General features: G+C 45.1%; 1 protein-coding gene across 18 annotated transcripts in view; it reads left to right on the top strand.

The window, feature by feature from the left end:
- The window catches only part of DAZAP1 (DAZ associated protein 1), a 519254-nt gene that overhangs the window by 119794 nt on the left and 376696 nt on the right, over positions 1–22764 (top strand). The window lies entirely within an intron of this gene.

Genomic DNA, 22764 nt, shown 5'->3' with positions numbered 1-22764 from the left:
GGATGTGTTTAATCTTTCACTAAAAGTTTGTTTTATTCTTCATGTTTGTAAACACGCTTTCTTTTTCATATGAAAGAGCTAAACACCAAGATTTTAATTGGTTTGTGGGAAAGGTGATGGTTTGATCGTGCATTACGTGGGATTAAGTACCCCCTGGCATGCATAATAAGAATATTGAAAGTCAACTGAAGTTCATAACCTTATAACTGAACTCTACCTTCTTCCTCGTTTCACTTTGTTATGGAACTCCTTGGTGACTTGCAGTAATCCTTTACACCAGGGGGTATTTTATCTCTGATAATTGACAATTCCATGACAATGAAAGAGAAGTGATATTTTAAAAACATCCTTCCCAAAGTCTTTTTGTTCTCCTTTAAAGTGAATGATGGGAAGGATAGGGCAGACAAAATTAGATCTAGCCCCCAAACCCCTACCCCCCATCCCCCCCAACCCCAAGGATTGTCTCCTGTCCAACCTTTGTCGCCCATCAGACAATTGCCTGTGACATATCTCCAGTCACAGGTATTCAACCTTGTGCCTCCCTCGACTCAGAGAAAAGGACTTCCTATGAATATCTGAAAGATGCGTTCAGTTCAGTGTCCTTCTGAATCTCCATCCATGTCCCTTCTTATGACAACAACACTGCCTCTTTGTACACCATCTCCTGCTGATTCTCTCTCCATTGTATTGCTGGTGGATGAGTGAACTACCTTTCAAGTTGTGCTGGTTGGGGGCGCTTTAAAATTAAAACATCCCTACAGATGTACACCAAGCTGCAGTGTCCATTAGCACGGAGGTATTACAATGGAGGCAGTCACCACAACCTCCCCTTCGTCTTGTCTTGGGGCTTCTACATTAAGAATATCTTTTTTCTTCACACAAGCCTCGTCTCCTGAAGTACAAACTGAAGCAGAATCTGGATTTATTGAAATCTGATATAAAGCTAAATTTGGTAACAGTGATTTTTGGGCAGGCAAATTCGTGTCTTCCCCCCTGAAGCAACCGCAGACCCCAGACAGAGAAAGCAAATCTTTTGATGCCCTTTGAAGTATGATATGTGGTAAAACAGTGATTTCCTTGAAAACTGCAGTGCAGTTGCTCTGTTTTGTGCATATTACATTGAGTTGCAGGAAAGTGTAAAGTTCTTTGACGAAGATCTGTTGCGTCCTCCGCAACAATTTGAGTAGATAGTTTGTGAAGGCTTCTTGATTTCTACCAAGACATCAGTGCTGAGATTGACTCTGCCAAGTTGGCAACAATAGCTTATTGTCATGGAATAACACTGTTGGTCACCCAGTTTGCACCTGTCTAACCTCCAGCCTGGTACCCAGCTGAAGATCTTCAATCTTTGTCTCAAGCACCTCTTAGTTTAATCAGAATACAGAGGAGGTGATGGTGAAAATGAAGATTGAGACGAAGACATCGAAGGTGGCAAAGCTTGAAAGAAGTAATTTCCTTGGGCTCTAGTTCAAGACTGGGGATCACTAGTACTACCGTCAGAGGGTTAAATCCTTCACTGGTCCTATCAAAAGCGATATCTGCAACTAATCCATATTTATTACAAACAGTGGAAGTTTTCCAAGGCCAGACCGACACCAGCACTGCCTTCTAACACCTTTGGAATACTTTCATCTGGCAATCAACAGGGAACACTTTATACCTACCCTCTTTTTCTCATTAAAGAGGAGGAGATGTTTCATATCATCTATAAGTGAGTGAGAGAGAACAGACAAGTGGGTGCTGCTTATTGTAAGACTTGAGTATGCCCTAGCTTTTGAGGCAAGACTACCACCTGTTCTCTGGAATGTACATCAAAGCACTAGATAACCATTTTGCTGAAATGCATTCTTTAAGCCTGGACCCTGCCCCATTGCGTTTTTGTCCAAGTGCATGGCATTGTTTATGGCCTATCTCCATCATCATGGAATATTTATCTATGCCTGCTTGGACTCTTTAATCAAGGCTCAAAGTCCATTGAAAGTGAAGCAAGATTTCCAACAGACCGCATTAGTGTTCCACAGGCTAGTCCTGCAGATCAATTATCGGAAGTCACTGCTATCGCCTGCTCAAATTCCATCTTATCTAGGGGCAACAGTCGACACAACAGAAAAAGTATTTCCTTCACAGTAGTGTCCGTACTTCAGCATAAATGTCACTTTGTGTTTAGCAGCACCAAACCAATAGACTGACAAATCCCCTCTTCTCAAATCCTTAGTGGATCAAACTAACAAAGCAGTCTTTCTCACGGTGGTGCAAGAGAGAACTTGCTTCAGGGAGTACATTTTCAGAAGGTGTCCTCCTCTCTGACAGTTATCACCGATGCACCTCTTACGGAATGGGAAGCTCATCAAGGACAGCTGTCCGTGCAGGGCCGTTGGTCCGACAAGACAGTTCCTGTCATATACGCGATCAAGAGCATAGCCAGGCGCATCTGGGTCTCTAGGATTTTCTTCTCTCTCTGACAATGAGTGATCATGAAATACATGAAGAAGCTGTCAGACACAAGATCAACACTCCTATTGGTAGAGGCTCAGTGTCTGGCTTTGCGCCTTTGCCAAAGGCCTCGCGTTGAAGGCAGAACATATACCAGATGTGCTGTATCCACAAGCAAAATGTTCTGGGTTGGTTCTGTGAAGAAAACCACCAGTGGGTATTTGATACTGAGCTCTTGCAGCACTTAATCAAACAGTGGGCGTCTCCATCAGTAGACATCTTCGAAACATTGCAAAAACATGTCTAGCCTTTTTTTCAACCGTTCTAGAACCAGACCCGTTAGACAGTGCCCTTTTGGAGGAAAAGCTCAGTAATGTCCTTGTTCATTATGTCAATCACACTGACCCTAGGCCTGATTTTGAAACTCCCCAAGTGTCAAACAGTGGTCCTGATAGCGCTAGAGCCACCCTTGAGGTTTCTAGGCAGGCCAAATGTATTGACCATACTATAGGGGCAAATGCTTCATCTGAATTTGATGTCAGAGTTTGGCAGCACGGCACTTGAAAAAAGATATGGCTATTAAAATCTTGATCCAGCATGTATGAACATCCTCAAGGATGCTATGTTGCCATGCATAAGATCTTGCTTGTTTTTTTTCAATGAGAAAAAATCGATTCTCCATATGAGGCAATGGATATATCACAATAACTTACCAGAATTGATGTTCTCATTCCATATTTGTTATATGTAGCTTAATCTAAATTACAAGCATTGCAATTCATCTCCCTCCATTGTACAAAATACGAAAGGGCATGTAGGTGTCGGATAGCGTATAGAACATAATATATAGTTTTTGAGTACCTATTTTGAGATTTTACAAAGGAGCTAAATACTGCCAAACAGTTCCACACATCCCAAAAGGAACAAATGGTTTAATAGTTCTATTTCTAGGTCATACTAAAAACCTGAAATGGGAATTTTGTCCTGTTAAAGAAGACCATGTGGGTAAAATCGAAGATGCTGCTTTTACAATCTCCACCCCCCTTTTCCTATAGAAAAGGGTTCTCAGTTTGCCTTGGACCTATAAGATCTGTTCTTTAAGTTCCGGGTATTTTCAAAGCAAAGGAGTTTCCTTTGCATCATGGCTGCAAATACTACCTACGGAGATTTGAGAAGTTAGCTCCTGTGACACTTTTTTGAAACATGCATGGCTGTAATAGGAGCTTTTCTTTGATAGAAGAGAATGCTTATCTAGCCAGTCACGACATCACAGCCGTCGCTTGTTAAAGATGTAAAAAATGTACAAACGACCAGAGATCTTTGCATGATCTGTGTCTTGAACTCTGTACCAGAAAATATGCAGTGGATCCTACAGAGTATTCTGTACTTGAGTGGCAGTAGCTTGGGAAGGCAGACTATGCATTGGGCCGCTTGGATTATTGGTGTCTGAAGACAGAGGAGTAGGACCAACATGATTTAGATAACTTCTATTTCTCCATAGTAATTTCAGTGGTTGTGTGGAAGAAGTGATTGCAGTTTCTTTAGATGTCACAATACGAATGTGAGCTCTAAAGTAACGAAGCCATCGCGTTAATATGGAGAGCAGTTTATTACCTTTAAGTTATTGATTCCAAAAAAGACATGCAGTCATAATCTATTATAGACTGGCGACTCAACCATTGTGTTTTAATTGAGCAAGGAGCAATGTGATCTACAGTTCTTCCCCAGCATCTCTATCCATTTGCCTTTAGATCTTGGCAAGGGATATAAAGCTCAAGCTCTTTCCTGCTGCTCCTACTTACGTCTGAAAGGTCTTTGCGCAAGCTGGATGTAAAGAGAGCTTTAGTCTTCTAAGCCTTTGCTAGGTGAATAGTCTCTTATTTTGTAGATTTCTTAGAAAAGGTCTTCTGATATACATCTGCCGTGTGGATTCCTCACCTTGTGAATATCCCCTTGCGTCAAAAAAATTATTTTGGTAGCCTCGCGCCGACGTGGACTTGGACGTCATAGAGACACATCGCTCGCGACTCCGCTGACGTCACCGACGCCTATAATAGGCCCACGCCGGCGTGATGACATCAGTTCCCTTTTTTCCGCGTCGTCGACGCGAAGGTTATCGGGAATCTCAGTAGCCAACTGGTACTTTGTTGCCCTTTTGTTACCATTTTCTGCTTCTTTGTATCTTGTCTCTTCGAAGATGTCGACAAAGAAGACCGACTTCAAGCCCTGCAGGGAATGCGGGAAAATGATGTCTATTACCGACCCGCACGATGACTGCATAATGGGAAAGGCAGCCACATTTTCTCTTTTGATAAATGCCTTTGTACCAGATATTTGTAAAACGGACTCTGCTGCATTAGTCCATACATTTCCTAAACATAGGTTCCATTCCAGCTACAGGACACGTACATTGGCGAGTTAGGTTTTCTAAGCAATTTCTTTACATGACAGTTCGTACATTAAGATTTGGTTAGTTTGCTAATCTGTTCTACCTTTTATGAATATCTGAGAGTCACCTGTCGAAGAAGCAAAATGAACTTACAGTCCTAAATTGTTCTCCATTGGCATTCTCTCCAACTTTATACAGTCAGCCCCAAACTCCCTGTGTTCAGTACCTCAGTCATGGCCATTGGTCTTCAGTGAGCATTTACTTCCCTGTGCTCAAACACACACCGCCTTCTTGTATCGTATTGGCAGCCTTCAAAGATTCTTAAACGCTTATTTTTACTGTTTTAGTGTTCTTATTAAGGCACCAGTTCCTGATTTTCTTTTTACTTTAAAACATTTGATTGCAAAGGTTTTTTTTCAGTAATTGTGGTAGATTTGCTGGTTGGACGAATAAAGCCAGTGTTGCCTAATTAGTCTTGTTTTCCAGTTACGTGTTTTACATTTGAAAACAGTATCTTTAAAAATTATTTGAATCTTTCATGTGTGCAGTGAAATTCTCTCAATGATTTTGGAGTGAATATAAATGGTAAAAAACTAGGATGGCCACTAACTAGAACTCATTTAGTGTGATTATCATCCGTGCTTCGGTGAGGAAGCATACCCTGGTTTTCAGTCACTGATGGAGGACCATGTTTCCTTTTTTCCAACATGAAAGATGTGCTGTTGTGACTGCACGACAAGGATCTTCATCCATCCTTGCCAACTACAAAGACCTGGCTTCTAGGGACCCAAGATTCATTAAAGGAGAATTGGATCGATATTGAGGCAAACCAGGAGAGGGGCCACCGGAAACCGTACAGGAGAAGTTGATTTGATTGCGCACATTAGAAAGTGAATTGACCTCACTTTTTTTCTTTTTACGGAGTTTTATATAGCGCAAACTTGACCCGAATCGGGTATCAGAGCGCTTTACATAGCACCAGTTGCGTTACATGAGGACACATTTATTTTTGTTAGGCACAGGGAGATTCTGTGAGTTGCCCAGAATCACAGGATGTTCAGCGTCATTGCCGAGTCTCTAACCCAGTTCCCCAGATAAGAGGTCGACCGCCCTAGCCGTTAGGGCAACTCTTCTCCCCCCTCATGCCTCGCATAAAGAATCTTCTTTTTTTTTTCTTCCTTCATATTTTTACACACCCTTTTAGAAACTTCTTTACTGGACAAGGGGCAAAGCGGGCACGGGATTAAAATTTGGTTCTGAAATCCATAACCAAAAAAATGAAAACCTTTGTTCTTCCAGGAATCTCCATATAATAATAAGCACTAAGTAGTTCCGCCTACTTGCAGGATCGCTGAGCACTTTTATAATAAAAATATACATTTTTCCTTAGAAATTATTTTTTTTGCTTTTAAAAATGAAACTATTTTGGCAGCCTATTGGCCGTTTTCGTTTAAAAAAAAAAAGGCTATTTAAACTTTAAAAGTTCATTAAATAAGAATGGTGACAAGAAAAATACGAAAAGGTGTGCAAAGTAGCTGGATAGGCGGCACCCTAAAACGGCTGGAAAAGCTACACCAAGTAGGACGGTGTCTGTTGTCACCTGTTAACCTTTAAGGACAGGTTTGATGCCGGGCACTCAGTGCGCTCTGCTTTGAAAATTGGGAGACACTTGAAGTCAAAGACACGAAAGCTAATAATGAAATATTTAACTACACATTCATAGTAGAGAGGCTGAAATTAGTGGGCGAGGAAGCTCAAGAGGAGAATAATCCCAGCAACATTTGTTTCATAGTATTCCTGTGTGCACTCATTCACACAATGTGTATCATGGGAACATTTCATCCTCTCCATTGTTGCCTAGATAGTGGCAGCACCACTGTAGTGTAGTTCCTATATTCCCTATAGGCTCTGCGCATTGGAATTATATATCCTATAGATTTGACGTAGGACTTAGGTCGACTAGTTTTCTATCGAATATACTAGACTTAATTGTGAGTGCCAGCTAGCTCAGAGGTCACTAGAAACTTTCTCCAATTCACAAGAAGGGATTAGTCTCTGACAACCGCATAAACATGACAACTTTGTTTCCCAGGAATAAGAAATGTATCTCTAGAGTCGCGGAAACAATAGATAGTTATTTCACTCAGTCAGTCGTGCATGCTACGTTTCACCAGAGGTGCAGAGAAATAGAGAGACGGGCGTTTTCAATAAAAGGGTATTTATTGAACAGTCTTCTGTCTCATGCAGAGGAAATTAACTGCTACAATCGTAATACTGGTTGCAAAGTACAATGCGTACAGTACGAAGAGTATTATAAAATAATACTGTAAAAGCGTGATATGGTTTCTAAGCCATAAAATACATAGAATACATACATTAATAAATAAAGACTAAAAGTACTGAACTGGTGCTTCTAAAATACGCCTACCCCGGTGTACCTAACCTAGGTCTAGTACGAGGGAAGAAGTAAGTGAGGTGTAGCTTAATTTCAGTATTCTTTTGCCAAGAATCTAATCCAAGAATTCTCTAAGGGTCTAATCAGCTCCGTACCTTGGTTTTAAAATGAAGGAGGTCTGGTATCTCTCTCTCAGGACTCGATTTCCCAACAACCCGCAATGGTAGGTTGGAAACACTGGAGCTGGATTTCTCAGCAAGAGAAAAGACCGCGTCTCTCTGTGTGTCTGCTGGAGGGTCGGCTTCCTTCGGCACTTGCTGTAGCAGGGCGTCGGGCAAGTAGATAGTCTAACTGCTCCAAACCACCGTGTGCTTGCCTGGGCAAGTGTGGGTATATTTATACCTAGAAGGTGCCTAGTTTGACGTAAGGTTGGACATAATAACGTCATCAAAGACTCAGTTCTTTAAAAACTCCATGAGTTCTTGGATAAATCAATATTCAAGCAGGGGGAAGTCCCTTACTGCTGAAGGCGGGTTTTTCCAAGAAATCGTTGTGGATTTTCGGAACGAGTGGAAGTAGCCATGCCGTATTTGGACTGCATAGGCTAAGTCTAAATATGGTTATGATTTCTATGCCTATATAAGGATAGGGTGATTTATACCTATATATGGGCATGAATCGGAAAAATTACACTAGGATCCTAAATTCATATACAACACCACTATCACTCTGTGCCCTCCGCACCCATGCCCGCTACAGCTGTGCAACGGCATGAACAGCTACAATGATCCCTGTGAAGTCTGAATGGAGAATACACTCTAGCTGGAGAAGATGATGCCAGAGGTGATGTGCTCCCCTGATGGAAGTGGACCTATTGGCATCGGTTCAGAAGGCAATGGCGCAGTTGGCACAGAAGTAGTTCCTTAAATATGGATTTGTTTGAACAGGCTTGTCCTCCTCAAATCAGTTCATTTACACATGGAGGGGTTCTTGTATTCTTCTGTGTTATCAGAAGTTGAGTACGTCTATGCCAAGGAAACCTACAAGGGGTAAAACAGCTAGGACTACTTTTGAAAGTAATCTCTAACAAATTTGTGATTCAGCCACTTAGCATGCAGTCCATACTATCACAAGAATCTACTGCACAGATCTAGATTACAGAGCAGATGCCCAAGTTGGGCAAACTACTATAAGGAATCTTTTTGATTATATCTAAATTTGTTTGCTTTCTCCAGCGCCTGATCTGGGATGTCATGCTATTCTCTTCAGTGCTCATTATTATGAACTAAGATATCCTAAAGAGGCAGAAAAACTGCTTACCTGTAAACGTAGTTGTCAACCAGGGAACTCTGTTGAAGTCATAGGCAACCCTCCCCTTCCTGATGGAAGAAGAGAAACCAGGAAAACAGAGTTAGGAGGATCCAAAGATTCTGATCAAAGAACTGTAACACCTGTCACCGACATGGCCTGGTGGGATACTAATGCTCCCCTATAGGAGCAGTGATGAAATTAGAGCCTATCCAGCGACAATGCGCTCCTTTTCTCTGGCTTATCTTTTAAAAGAGGTTTGTGAAAAAACATTGTCACTATTCTGTATAGTGACCTCTCTGAACTTGAATCAGTATAGATTGTCAAGTTTTTTTTTCTGAATGGATAAAATGGCTTTTTTTTAATGAAAATTGTATATATATTTAAATGTGCTCTGAGATCTGCACGTGGGATAACAGTGCCTATCATTTCAAAAGAGTTTCCACTAAAGGAGAAACAGGATTACAGGTAAGCTACTTTTCCATCTCCAGAGACATACGGCTACTGACGCGGGGGTAATGTATTATGATAGGTCTGTACAGTGAGCCCCCAATACTTGAGACTTGTTGGGCTTATTTGGTACTTGTCTGTCGCAGGTCCAGGTTGGGTGGATCCATTACTCTTTCAGGATTACCATTGACTTTGTAAATAGTTCTGTTTAGATCCATTGTATGTATATTTGTCTCATCTGAATATCCTGAAAACCTTGAACCGATTCAGTCATCCTGGACCTGCACTGTCTGTCCTAGTACCACATGGGGTATTCGGCAAGCATCCTGCACCCACTTCAGCTTGTGAAGTCTTACCCATGAGGTTTCACTGCAGGTGATTCAGTGATGCTTATTAGTAAGTCAGTGCAGTGTGAACTGTATTTTCAAAAGTCATCGCTTTAAATGGCATTTGTCTACACTGAATTTCCTCCCCTATCCCGTATCTGTAAAGAGCCCACCAGTATGGTTTTGCTTATCACTGTTCTCCAGTGTATGGCCTTCCAAGGCTCTGACAATTCTAAATTTGTTCATTTTCCTCTGCAAATGTGTTCATATCTGCTACATCCACACTCCCTGCGATCTCATTACTGTGCTTTCTTGTCCTTGCTTGTACCTCTTTTCTTTCTATAGCTAGGCTGAGACCTTTAACCCCCTGCTAGTATCTCAGTTGCCTGCTAACTCAGACTGCGGTCCTCTTTCTCCTTGATAGTACCTTGCTTTTCCTCCCATTCAAACTGATGCCTTCTTTCATCCCTGCTAGTACCTCAGCCCTCTGCTATCTTTTGCTGCTGGCATGTCTCACCTTTGCTAGTACCTATGTGTTCTCCTATCTTGCACTTCTACATTCTCTCATCCATAGAACTATAACAACCCCTTACTCAGAGTAGAGTCCTGTAAGTTAGCAGAGGACAAGGGGTAACAGATCGCAACACTAATTCCTTATGTACCTTAGTTTAGCACTGCCATCATGTATTCTTTCTCATTGCAGACCTGTTTGACATACACTGTTCATAGTGTTCCTCTAGTAATTAATGTTATGGAATGCTTGGCCTTTCTCAGCCTTGAGCTCCATCCTGTCCAAATGTGTGGCAATAGAATAGGTTTAAGCCAGGGTCACCCAGAGCCCGCTTATGTAGACTATGGATTCCCTTGAAGTTAAAATGTCCTACTCCAGGTTACTTGTTCCACACTCTGACACTTATAATGTGCAGAAACTGAGATACGGTTCTACCTATTCTTATTAAGAATTGGCAATGTATTCAAATTCAGCGGGCCGTCTGCCTTCGAAATGCCATGTAAACAATGTGAAATAATTTGTTTAATATATAAAACTAGTGATTTAATGACAGACCGTCTTGAAAGAGGCGTTTGAAAAGGCCTAAATATGTTGGTAAAGCAGGTTACCTTTTTAGCTGTAGCCTAATTGCAAGGGGTTTAACCCAAGCTTTTGAAAAAGAGTGAAACTGGCATCTTCCGGATTTCTGCTGGACTGCAATACAAGGATTTCCAGTTTGGCTAGAAACAATGAGGTGTTCAAATGCTCTCCGTGTGTGTTTAAGAAGGGAATACTTAGAATTGGGTCTTAATTACCTTGTTGGCTACCCATCTTCTGTTCTGCATTTCTTCATTGGTTGGGGATGCTTAATGTTTCCGATACACATCTAGCCGCAGGCGTCAGACTGGATCCGGAAAACTTTCCGCAGCAGCACCTCGGCGTGCCGGCGGGCGCCGCCGCACTGTTCCGCCCTGACGTCGTCCACAGACGTGATGTCAGCTGAGCCATATAAGCCTCTCCCGGCGCACTGAAGTCTTTTTTTTTTCTTTTCCGTGTCCCAACACGGGTCCAGGAAAACGAGCGGTTCCTTAGCCTGTTTTTCAGGCCTTCTTGACACCTTCGGCGTCACGGAACAGTGTGCGATGCCTTTGGGCTTTAAGGCGTGTGAGACCTGTACACAGCAGATGTCTGTCACGGATTCGCACGCGATATGTATCTGGTACCTGGGAGTGCACCACGACTCCGAAGAGTGCGACACCTGTCAGCAGATGAAACGGAAGTCCCTAAGGGAGCGTCGTATGAAGCTGCTGGCCACCCGGATGTTCGGTTCTACGCCTTGATGCCCACTATCTCCCACTCTGTACCGGGCCCGCTCACAGGGTTGTTCCCGTGGATGTCGTTCGGAGACAGGTAAGCACAAGCATAAGTCACGGAAGTCGTCCTCCCGTAAATGTGACGCTGGGGCCCGCTGCTCTTGATCTTTGCTAATTGCAAAAACCACAGTTGATGGACAGAATGTAGAGCAATGTCTTACATTCACCCCAGTACAAAGATCTGGGCCTAAATCCATCGTTTTTTTGCACTCCACACCACCCTAGGTCAGACAATGGCTATATGCAAATCAGCCTTGACCCTGTGCCTCATGGGAACAGTCCAGCCCGAACTACCAAGCCATGTCTTTTCTAGACCGGAATCAAGCATCCAAGGACCGATTTCTGGCTATCAGCCTTCATTCAGCCTGGATAGCTTGACTCCAGTGGTGTGGAGAGCCTGGGACTCACGTTAGGCACAGGTGCCCAGGAGTCGTCTTCCCCCATACCCACCTTTCCCGGGTGTCGGAGTGACAAGAACACAGATGGAGGCCTATTCAAAGGCTCTCCAGTCTTTCTTCGTGTCACCCCCTCTCCCTGGTGCGCCTTCGGGTCCCACAGAGGAGGAAGACACTCATGTCGGGTCTTCGCTGGCGGATTTGTCCTCGGCGCTGGCTGCGTGCATAGACGCCGGAGTCAATGCGACGTCGGGACACGGCCCGGAGGAGCATCCCAGTCGTCCATCCAGCCCACCCGTCCAGTCGCCGCATAGCCCTTCCTGCGCTGATGTCGGCTGCGACACCGAGTTTGACGCCCTGTCGACCTCTTTCCTCCCCGCAGGTGGAGGTCGAGTCGCTGTCGGTCTGCGCCCAGATCGAGTCCCCTATGGAGGTTCTCAACGTCGATGCTACGCCGTCTCGGCGTCTGTCGACGCCGGTGCCGGCGCCTACGGCTCCTCTGTTACAGGAGGATGAAATCCCTCTGGTCTCACCGTGCTCGGGGTAGTTTTGGTGCCCCTTGGTGCAGGTGCCTAGCGTTCCATGGCCTTTGGATCAACCTCAAGCTCCTTCACCTTTACTGTCTAGTGGACGAGTTAGCCTCCAACCGTCCCTGACCGATGGTTTGTTGTCGCCATGCAGAATGGCGACAGAGGCTAGGGCGGCTTTCGCAAGGACTGTTCTGTTCGCAAGGCTGTGGATATTCTTCACTTGCAGCCCCCTGTGGTTTCCCTGCCCTCTGATCCATTACTGGAGCTCCTCCACATGGAGCCTGTGGACGTGGAGCCTTTGCTGCCCCTTGGTGGGTCTTTAACATCCTGCTTGATACCTGGGCATGGCCCTCCACTGGTGACCCTGTTGATCGGGCCAGTGCTCGCCGGCATCACCCGTCCCCGGACAATTTTGTCTGCTTGTCCCTTCACCCTAGAGCTCAGGGTCTGGTTGTCTAGGCAGCTTTTGCCTTGCAGCCTTCTTCTGCTCTGCTGTTGCTACCTCCCACTAGGGAGTCTCGGTGGCTGGAGACATGTGGTCGCCACGTTGTTGTCTCCCCCAGTGCGGGCAACCAAGCCTTGAAAACGTCTTGCGTGTTCACACGTGCTTCCTTTGCCTTTGGGACTAGGTTGAGCTTCTTCCTTCTCTCCCAGAAGGACCCCGGGCTGACTTGCATCTTCTTCTTCTTGATGGCTTAAGGAATGGTTCAATTTTCCCTTCGATCGGCCGTAGACGCTACTGACTCTGTGGGTAGGGCAATGGCCCGATCTGTTGCTTTGCGCCACCATGCATGGCTGCGCGATAGTCGTTTTCCCGACAATGTTCGGGACGCTGTTCGGGGTCTGCCATTAAATGGCGTGGACCTTTTTGACTGTAACGCTGATTCAGCGGTCTCCCGCCTCATGTCTGGTCTCCTGTAATTTTCTGGCCCTTGCGGCCTGGCTTTCTCGTCCTTGTGGCTTATCTTTTTCATACGTTGTATGACTTTGTGTTGCTTTTTCTTGTGCATAGGCAGCGTTGCCTTGTTGTTTGGGACCCTTGGTTCATGACGTAATACCCAGATGGTGTAGGCGGCTACTCTGCCATGTTTGCCTTTGTTCAGTACAGCTGGTTTTGCCTTCCTTTCAGTCGTCTGTCGATGAGCTTGTCTCAAGAGGAGCTCCTTGCCGGGGTTAAGACTTACCCCATGTGGGGTGTTTGCTGGCTATTGTGTAGCTGCCTTCCTACAAGGAAGGCTTGCTACACTTCTGTAGTCTTCCTCACTGAGTTATGTGATCAGTCTGTCCTCTCTTTCTGCTGTCATGCGACCCACACTTTGGGGCCGCTCTATTGCACTTTCAGTTAAGGTTGGGGTCTACGGTTGTCTGTAGTACTTCAAAGCATCGGTAGAGCTTCTGCCTCGCCTGCCTTTCCCAGGGGCGTTTTTCAGCTTTGCTTTGCTACTCTTTGTCCATGTTGACCACTCTTCTTTTCGACAGCCACTTTCCCTTGGGACCCCTTGTTCTGTTCCGTTCTGGCGCAGTTCTTCCACGGCTGATGCCCTGTCATCGTATAGCGCAATGGCACACTTCTTCAGTGTTTGCGTGTAGTGTGGGTGCACCCTTGTATGTTCGCTTTCATGGGGTGCCTGCGTTCTTTCTTTCGCATCTGCTGTGACTGGTTCTACTCTCCACTCTCTGGGAAGGGTAATGCTTTCTCGTACTTCAGCCCTGTCTGGACTTGTCTATAGGCGGTGGCGTCTTCGCCACGTACGTCTATGCTTTACACTGCTGTGTGCCCTCATTTTCTGGGTAATTCCCAAACAGAAGTTTTTCCTATTTTCTTGTTGCCTTCTGCGCAGGTGTTTTCCACGCTTCTGCTTGGGTTCTTTCTGTAGCACTCTCTGACTGTTTCCACTTTTGTGTCCTGCTCCATCTCCTCATCGTCTAGCGGGGGACTGTGGCTCCTCCTGGAAAGGTGCCTGATGTCGCTTACGGATCTGGACATTGTCCTGTCCAACTCAGCTTCACCATTACTGTAGGTACTTATGGCGTACCCTTCTCTTGTTTTATGCAACACATCCTTTTTAGAGGTATATCTTTCTTAATATATATCTGCTCTGTGCTCGTCCCACAGCGGGTTCGCGCAGGCAACATTCCTTGCTGCGGTGTCCATGGTCTTCGCCCCGGTCTACTCATGGTGCGAGGTTTTGTGTGTGTCCGGCTTGCCGGAAGCCCCTTTTTGCCCGTTGCCTACCTGGTGATGCGTCTTTAACATCTGGGCTGCTCACGCTACCCTACATGGCGATTTCCCTATACTTGGTGTGGTTCTGTCGTCCACACTGTATGCTTATGTGTATTTCTGTCTTCCACATGAATGCCTGTCTTATTGTGGTCCTGTTCTGGGTGCTTCTGCTTATTGCCGTCCGCCCTCTCACATGTCTTTGTGAAGGTGCAACTGGGTACTGGAGTGTTTTCTGTTTTTGGTAATGCCAGTACTTTCTGGCCATGGGTCGGCATCCTGCCAATGCTGCCCCACAAATCTTAGCTGGTGCAGGTCAACCAAGCTTTTTTCCACGGTTGTGCATCCTCGACGGGTATGCGCTGACTGTCCTCTCGTTTTCTCCTCTCTCAGGGTCTTGCTTCCTGTCGACACATCGGATCCTGCGGGTCCATTGGACTCTGGGCTCAGTTCATCTTCTTTCACGAAGCCATGAACTCTCAATTCAGCCCCAGCATTTCTGACTCTGTGCTTTCTTTCTCTCAACCCGGTATACACATGAGGGTTTTCGTGATGTTCTTTCACAGCTTGTGGTGCCTTTGCCTCCCATTGTTTTCCGCTCTTTTCAGAGCTTCGGGGTCTGGTGTTGGCTGCGCTAGCATTACTGTCACCACTGTTTCATCGCCTTGTTGACGGCTAAGTTCTCTCTGGAACTTGTTGTGGTTCAGTCGCAGACCCACCTCCTCTATGGGTCTGGTTTTGGTATCTATTCTAAGTTAAGGAATCTTCGGCTAGATGTCTCTATCAGATGAACAAGGTACTTACCTTCGGTAATGATGAATCTTGTAGAGATATAGTCTAGCCGCAGATTCTTAAATGCCCACACATCCTCCCCGTTCTGCGAGGACCTTTTCAGGTTGGGTTTTCAGCATTCGCCTCCCTCCGGGTGGCTTGTCTTTCTGCAGGCTGACATCTTTCATTTCACTCTGCAACGGGATGCTTCATTCTGTTTTGCTTGCTCTACCACACCCATTCTCGTGATTGGGCGGTATGGCCATGTGTCCTTTTACATTCCTATGTCCCGGGTCGTCCGTTGTGGGATCTACTCATGTTATCTCCCCCCACCCCCTTCTCATTGCCTTGGGGTCTCTTACCTCCCTTGCAGTCTATTGATTTGAAGTCTATTGGCTCTGCCTCAGTCTATAGGTCTCTTACAGGGGATACAACGTCCCTTTCTGGTGCCAATTTGTGGTGGATTGTCATTGCTTATGTGTTCCGGGCTTGTTGCCCTTCACAGTTATATATTGTGGTTGCAGACTTTGTCGTCTGCCATGATGTGTTTTTCACATCATCTTCTGCCTCCGGGAAGGCTTTAGCCTTCGTTTTTGTGGGGTTGCTTCTCAGAGCAGTGCTCTGCCCTTTACCTTCACTATTTTGCAGTGTACAGTGCCTGGCACTGCCCTTTAAGGTGCTGTTTTTCACCATTCAATTTCTTTTTCTTTTTCATCTTTTTCGCACACTGTTCTCATACTCTCACAGTTTTTGGTGGTGGCTCCACGTTGTTCCGCAGAAAAGTTTCTCCGACGAAAACTTATGTCAGCGTGCCGGGAGGGGCTTATATGGCTCTGCTGACGTCGCATCTGTGGACAACGTCAGGGCGGGGCTGTGCGGCGCCGCCCTCCTGTGCGCAGAGGTGCTGCTGCGGAAAGTTTTCCGGATCCAGTCTGACGCCTGGGGATATTCTAAGTTAAGGAATCTGCGGCTAGACTGTGTCTCTACCAGATACATACTTACCGAACGTAAGTAACTCGTTCGTTTGGTAGAAGCCAATAATTGCAAGACTGTATTAAACTGTTAATGGCTCATGGTACGAACCTGGGGCTGAGATGGCAGTAGGAACCACTATGGACTCTGAGTGCTGAAAGGACTTCCAGGGTGTTAAAGGATGAACCTAAAACAGAATGAATGCAATCCCTTCCGTGACCTGAAGTTCCTTGGGATCCCAGGCACAAATCTTAATGCCTCATGAAGGAGAAAAGTAACAAGAAAGTCACTAAAATTAGTTATACTTGCTGTGCAAGGAAAGCATCACTCGAGCAGACTTGTGTCCAAGCTCACTGATTCCAATCCACCTTCATGTCTTGCTAATCGTACTGGTTACCAAGCAAACCACCTCCCACACATTGTTTATAATCTGCCCTCCTGCCTTGCCAGCTGTACCCTTACTTGACTCAGTCTCTGCCTCCAATGGATTCCCATGCTTCTTACTTGTTCCTTCTGCAAGTAGGCAGTGTTTTTCAGTTTAGTTATTCCCAGACTGTTTTGTTCATGTATCTCGCTTCACGTTTAATTGCTTTTTAGTCCCATTCACCTGTCTTCTTGTACACGCCTCCTCGCTTGTAATGCCTGGTTAGTCCCAGTCCCCTATCTTCATGTACACGCCTCCTCACTTCTAATGCCTGGTTAGTCCCAGTCCCCTATCTTCATGTACACGCCTCCTCACTTCTAATTCCTGTTTAGTCCCAGTCTCCTGTCTTCATGTACACGCCTCCTCACTTCTAATGCCTGGTTAGTCCCAGTCGCCTATCTTCATGTACACGCCTCCTCGCTTCTAATGCCTGGTTAGTCCCAGGTGCCTATCTTCATGTACACGCCTCCTCGCTTCTAAATCCTGGTTAGTCCCAGTCGCCTATCTTCATGTACAGGCCTCCTCGCTTCTAATGCCTGGTTAGTCCCAGTCGCCTATCTTCATGTATACGCCTCCTCGCTTCTAATGCCTGGTTAGTCCCAGTCCCCTATCTTCATGTACAAGCCTCCTCGCTTCTAATGCCTGGTTAGTCCCAGTTGCCTATCTTCATGTACACGCCTCCTCGCTTCTAATGCCTGGTTAGTCCCAGTCTCCTGCCTGCATGTACATGCCTCCTCGCTTATAATGCCTGGTTAGTCCCAGTCCCCCATCTTCATGTACACGCCTCCTCACTTCTAATGCCTGGTTAGTCCCAGGTGCCTATCTTCATGTACACGCCTCCTCACTTCTAATGCCTGGTTAGTCCCAGGTGCCTATGTTCATGTACACGCCTCCTCGCTTGTAATGCCTGGTTAGTCCCAGTCTCCTGCCTGCATGTACATGCCTCCTCGCTTCTAATGCCTGGTTAGTCCCAGTCTCCTGCCTGCATGTACATGCCTCTTCGCTTCTGATGCCTGGTTAGTCCCAGTCCTCTGCCTGCATGTACATGCCTCTTCGCTTCTAATGCCTGGTTAGTCCCAGTCTCCTGCCTGCATGTACATGCCTCTTCGCTTCTGATGCCTGGTTAGTCCCAGTCCCCTGTCTGCATGTACATGCCTCTTCGCTTCTGATGCCTGGTTAGTTCCAGTCCCCTGCCTGCATGTACATGCCTCTTCGCTTATAATGCCTGGTTAGTCCCAGTCTCCTGCCTGCATGTACATGCCTCTTCGCTTCTGATGCCTGGTTAGTCCCAGTCCCCTGTCTGCATGTACATGCCTCTTCGCTTCTAATGCCTGGTTAGTCCCAGTCTGCCTGCCTGCATCTACACGCCTCCTCACTTCTAATGCCTGGTTAGTCCCAGGTGCCTATGTTCACGTACACGCCTCCTCGCTTGTAATGCCTGGTTAGTCCCAGTCTCCTGCCTGCATGTACATGCCTCCTCGCTTCTAATGCCTGGTTAGTCCCAGTCTCCTGCCTGCATGTACATGCCTCTTCGCTTCGGATGCCTGGTTAGTCCCAGTCCCCTGTCTGCATGTACATGCCTTCACTGCTAATGCCTTCACAGTTGTTGTCCCTTGAGTTCAGTTACACTTGTCATTGCTTCGAATGCCACGCTTAATCACTTCTAACACCTTCTCTTTCCCAGTCCCCTCTCTCCATGTAAATGTCTCATCTCTTCTAGTTCCTGGTCCTTTCTGTTCTCCACCCCGGATCTTTTATAGATTCACATGCTCATATTATACTCCAGTATCATGCTCAGAACCCTAGTCTGTGTTAACATAGCAGTATTTCAATACAGCAGTTGATAATGAAAACAAATGGAAACCATTCATAAACCACAAGTAGTCCATACACTTCATTTTTATAATGCGCGGTCAAGCCAGTCAGGATGGGAGGGGCCCAAGGCTCTCCAGAAGCCCTAACTGTTGGGTTTCTACAGTATGGTGTCAGTCTGCAAGGAAACCTCTGAGCCCTGCTAATTTTCTCTTCCACCAAAGACACTGCGTCTGCCATGAAGGTGCATCCCACTGGTCATGGTGAGTTTGCAATGGTGCAGCCTGGCCCAATACCCCTTCATAGCGATCTTCACTGCCACCAAGTCTCCATCTGTAAGAGCACGAAAGCTGCCACATACCTATGGCATTTACCATTGTGATTTCTGTTCTGTCGGCTGTAAAACCGTTGACCAAGACGCCATCAACAAGTGCCATCCCCTGGTCTTTGCAGATAACACCGTCAACTAGTAAGATTCAATCAATCCAAATCCAAAGTTTCTCCTATTTAGGTATTTTATTCTCATTTAATAGTAATTGGTCCCCCCATTGAGACCAGTTAAAACTTACATTTCTCTGAACTATGGAGGTTATTTTCAGATTCGGCAAAAAGATAGGCAGCAGACCTATTCGCGACATGCTCAAACTATATGACAGTAAATGCCTATCAGATCTCAAGCTCAAGCGATGACTGCATTTAAATAACCATAAAGCTGAAATCTACCTTGAAACCTGGTGGATGACGCAAAAAAGGCGTATGCGGGGTAGGATCTCAATGAAGAGCAACAAATGCCTTATTGAATGGCTGGGGAGGGTGTGGAAAAAAATATTTGCAAGCATGCTTTAAATCCCCCCAGAACTGAAACTGCACATAAACAAACTAGAGTTGAGGGCAGCCAGACTGGCCATGAAAACCTTCCTGTTAGTGATCTCGCGTCAGTATGTCAGAATAAGGACCCACAATATGACAACTCTACAATATACAGAAGCAGTGCTGCGTCGTAAGACCAATCTAACATTGGAGCATATTTCATGATTACAAAATGAGACGGCATGCATCTTAAAGTATGTGGACTGCCACAATTAGGAGCTGGACCTAAAACAACTGCAGCTGGTGTTTCAAAGACTCGGTACACCTCCTCTAGATCTTTTCGTTACAGTGGACGATACCACTGGAGGATACTGGGAGGAGAAGCATTTTCAATTCCTTCGTCAGGGATTCCCTCCCCCCAATCCTGCTGGTTTTAAAGGTTTAACAAAAGCTGAACAGGAAGCATGTACATTAATACTAATTGCCTCCATGTGGGCAAGCCCATTACGGTTCACCAAACTGTGTGATCTTTCAGTAGAAATGTCAGTCCTGTTCAAACTGGATCCATGCCGCCTTTTGCAAAAATCAAGGACAGGTGCTTCACTATGCAACTTCTCTGCGCCCGACCGTATGGCTGATGTGGACCTAAAAAAGGCCGACAGAACATTCCATCAAACTGTATGAAGATTCTGCAAGCAGGTAGAGAAATTCCATGATTAAAACATATTCTTTGTAATGGGATATATATTTTACCTTTGCATGTCAGCTAATACTGACCATCTTCATTGCATCCATATGAGGTTCTACCTTGGGCCTATATGTGGCAGCTTTCAGGTTCAGATATGTTGTGGTTAAAGTATGTTTGGCAGACCTATCTTGATCTCTCAGAACTCCTGTAAAACCATCTTTATTGTAAGCTGGGGTGGTGATGGAATTAATAATAGGTCTGTTCTGCACTTTCACGCCAGCAAAGACTCTACCAGTGTAGGAATTCGTTATGTTATTAGATACTCTTATCAAATAACTTTTTTAGTCTATTGTATAAGGCATTTCTTCAATGGCTCTAATGGAAGGTTGTCTTATTGGCAAAAACACTGGTAAGACGCATCAGGGAAATACAGGTATTTCAAATAAAGCATCCTTAGCTTCAAACCCAGATTTATGACCAAGATACCAACTTTGTTGTAGCTGAATGAGAAAATTGACTTGGCATTTTTTTCCCCTACAACCATCAACGGCTACGGAAAGATCACTTTATTCTTTGACTTCAGAGGATGTCTAAATTTCTACATCGACAGAATAAAGGGCTTTCGCGACAGCGGGTTAATTGTTTGTTTCATAGAGAAACTGTACCAAGAATGCACTTTATCCAACTGCATGGTTTGGTCTAAACTGGGGTGGCATGATGAGAAAAAGAATGATGGATTTAACCCAGATCTCTTGAATGGGGGTGAGTGTTTTGATTTGCTCTGCATTCGTGCATCCATTATGTCTTTTGCTTTATCCAAATGCGACATCTCATGTTTGATCACAGCGTGAATGTTCTTATGCTGAGACAAAACTGGGCTGGGGCACATTCAACAACGAGCACGGCTGTCACAACAGTACTCTTCTCTGGGGTGCCAGTCGGCGACTTGGTCTTCAACCCACAGAGCCACCACCACTACTGTCTGCATGTCCATTGAAAAGCTGCCACCGCAGTGGGACAGACAGTGCTGCACAAACCGTTCCTTTAAGGTAGACTTTTTCCACCTATATACTTCATAATGTATTTTTGTAAATGTATTTCAGTCATGTAAATATAAGAAAGATTCAGTGCTGGAGAAGAAAAGTTACTTGCCTGTAACCACCCTTCTTCAACATTCGTATCTTTCATAGATTCACATGCTCCTGCCCTCTTACTCGTTCGTGAAGCGAATAAGAAATTCATGATTCAAGCCAAGAAAACCGCTGAAGCCCCTGAAAAGGGTTGGAACCCTGGCCCCCCTACATAATTGGCTAAACCTCAGGTGAAAAAATGACTTGTACGGGTAGTTATGGTCTATGAATGTTTTCCATTTGTTTTCATTGTCAGTGGAAATGTATTGAAATGCTGCTGTTAAGAAATTTGAAGTAAGGGTTCATAGCCAGATGTCTAGGAATAATTCAAGCATGTGAATGTATGAAAGATTCTAACGCTGAAGAACTGTAATTACAGTTCAGTAACTGTTCTCTGTGTACATGTCTCATCGTGTCTTATGTTTGGTAAGATTATGTGCCCTCTATTCAAATTCAGCCCTCATCGCTTCTGTCTAGCTAGCTCTCATCACCTCAATTAATGCATACTGCCTGTTATAACTTCTCATGCGGTCACTCCCACCTTCTTTTACTGCGCCTGCTTCTCTAGGTATGCCAGTTCCTCCTATTCCTGTTATTTTGTACTCCTTCGGGTCTTTTGTTTATTGCCTCGTCAGTTCCTGACCCCTTATTTATACATCAAGCTTTTCACCAGTTGTCCTCCATTTTCAGTCTTTGAGCCTTCTGTTAATGCACATTATTTCTACTCCGTTCTTTTACCTTGGCTGGACCAGTCCTCGTTATCTCCATGTGTCAGCTAATTGTCCATAGCAGTAGGTTGATCTCCGTTGGTCAGCTAATTGTGCCAGTCTTCCATTGTTTCTGGCTGAGGCACACATGAAGACTCCCTGTATTGACTCTAAACACATTTCATTTATTAGCATGATATGCAATTGTTCCGTGGCTGCCTAGAAATTCTGATTGGGTCCACCCCTCATTGTGCTCTTTCTATGTCCTAACCGGACTATATCATTTTATTTCTGACACTTGAGGTTTTCATGGCAAACTAAAATCACACTTTGTACCTAGATTCAGGCAATAATCCCCATAACCTAAATGGTGAATGCTCTAATTGCAGCACTGACCCGGAGTTCACTTTTTGCAGTGGACACCACATTGTGGTGTTGTACTGAGCTGGGCCAGCGTGAAATTCACCAAAAGAGAGCAGCAGACTGTCATTCTGACTTCCAGAGGCAGGGTGAAGGACTTCAGCGAGAGAGCCCACTATGCACCTAAGGGACATCACCACTTGTGTTTGTGTGTGTGCCAGGCCTCTGGTTAGGCACATAGCAATTGTCAAAGTGCGTGCTAGTTCCCTCTGTTGTCTGCTTGGCTGCTTCCAAGCAAATATGTTGTGATGGAAGCTGCACTCCGATTTGGCAGTAGTCTGCATTATAAAACTTCAAAACTTCGTTTATACTTCTCTTCTCAGTGTGGGATTTCGAAACATTTTTTAACATTTGTTTTATTGTAAAAATGCCTTTTGTTCATGTTTCTCACAGCAGAATTGACCTGCTGAAATTCTTTTTGGCCTGTATCTGTGTATCTTAATTATAACCTTTTTCACGATAGGCCTCTTTGGGCTTCCCCAACAATGTTGGATAAGCTTCAAGAGACATTTACTGTTATAGATATTGTATTTCTGTTTAACGCTTACAAGCAATATGTGGCTGCTGTCAGCATTAGCTGCAAAGTAAAATGCCAATCAAGGGGGAAGCATAAGGTTTCAGAAAAGCTATTTTGCTTGAAATGATTCGGCCTTTATTTTTAATTCCCAGGCTACCGTGTGCACATTGATAGAAGAATGTACTCTGTTGTATGACATCAGA

Source organism: Lissotriton helveticus, chromosome 12 (assembly GCF_964261635.1).
Source record: "Lissotriton helveticus chromosome 12, aLisHel1.1, whole genome shotgun sequence".
Taxonomy (NCBI): domain Eukaryota; kingdom Metazoa; phylum Chordata; class Amphibia; order Caudata; family Salamandridae; genus Lissotriton; species Lissotriton helveticus.
Note: the sequence above shows the minus strand (reverse complement) of the source record. Positions and strands in the feature narration are given on the sequence as shown.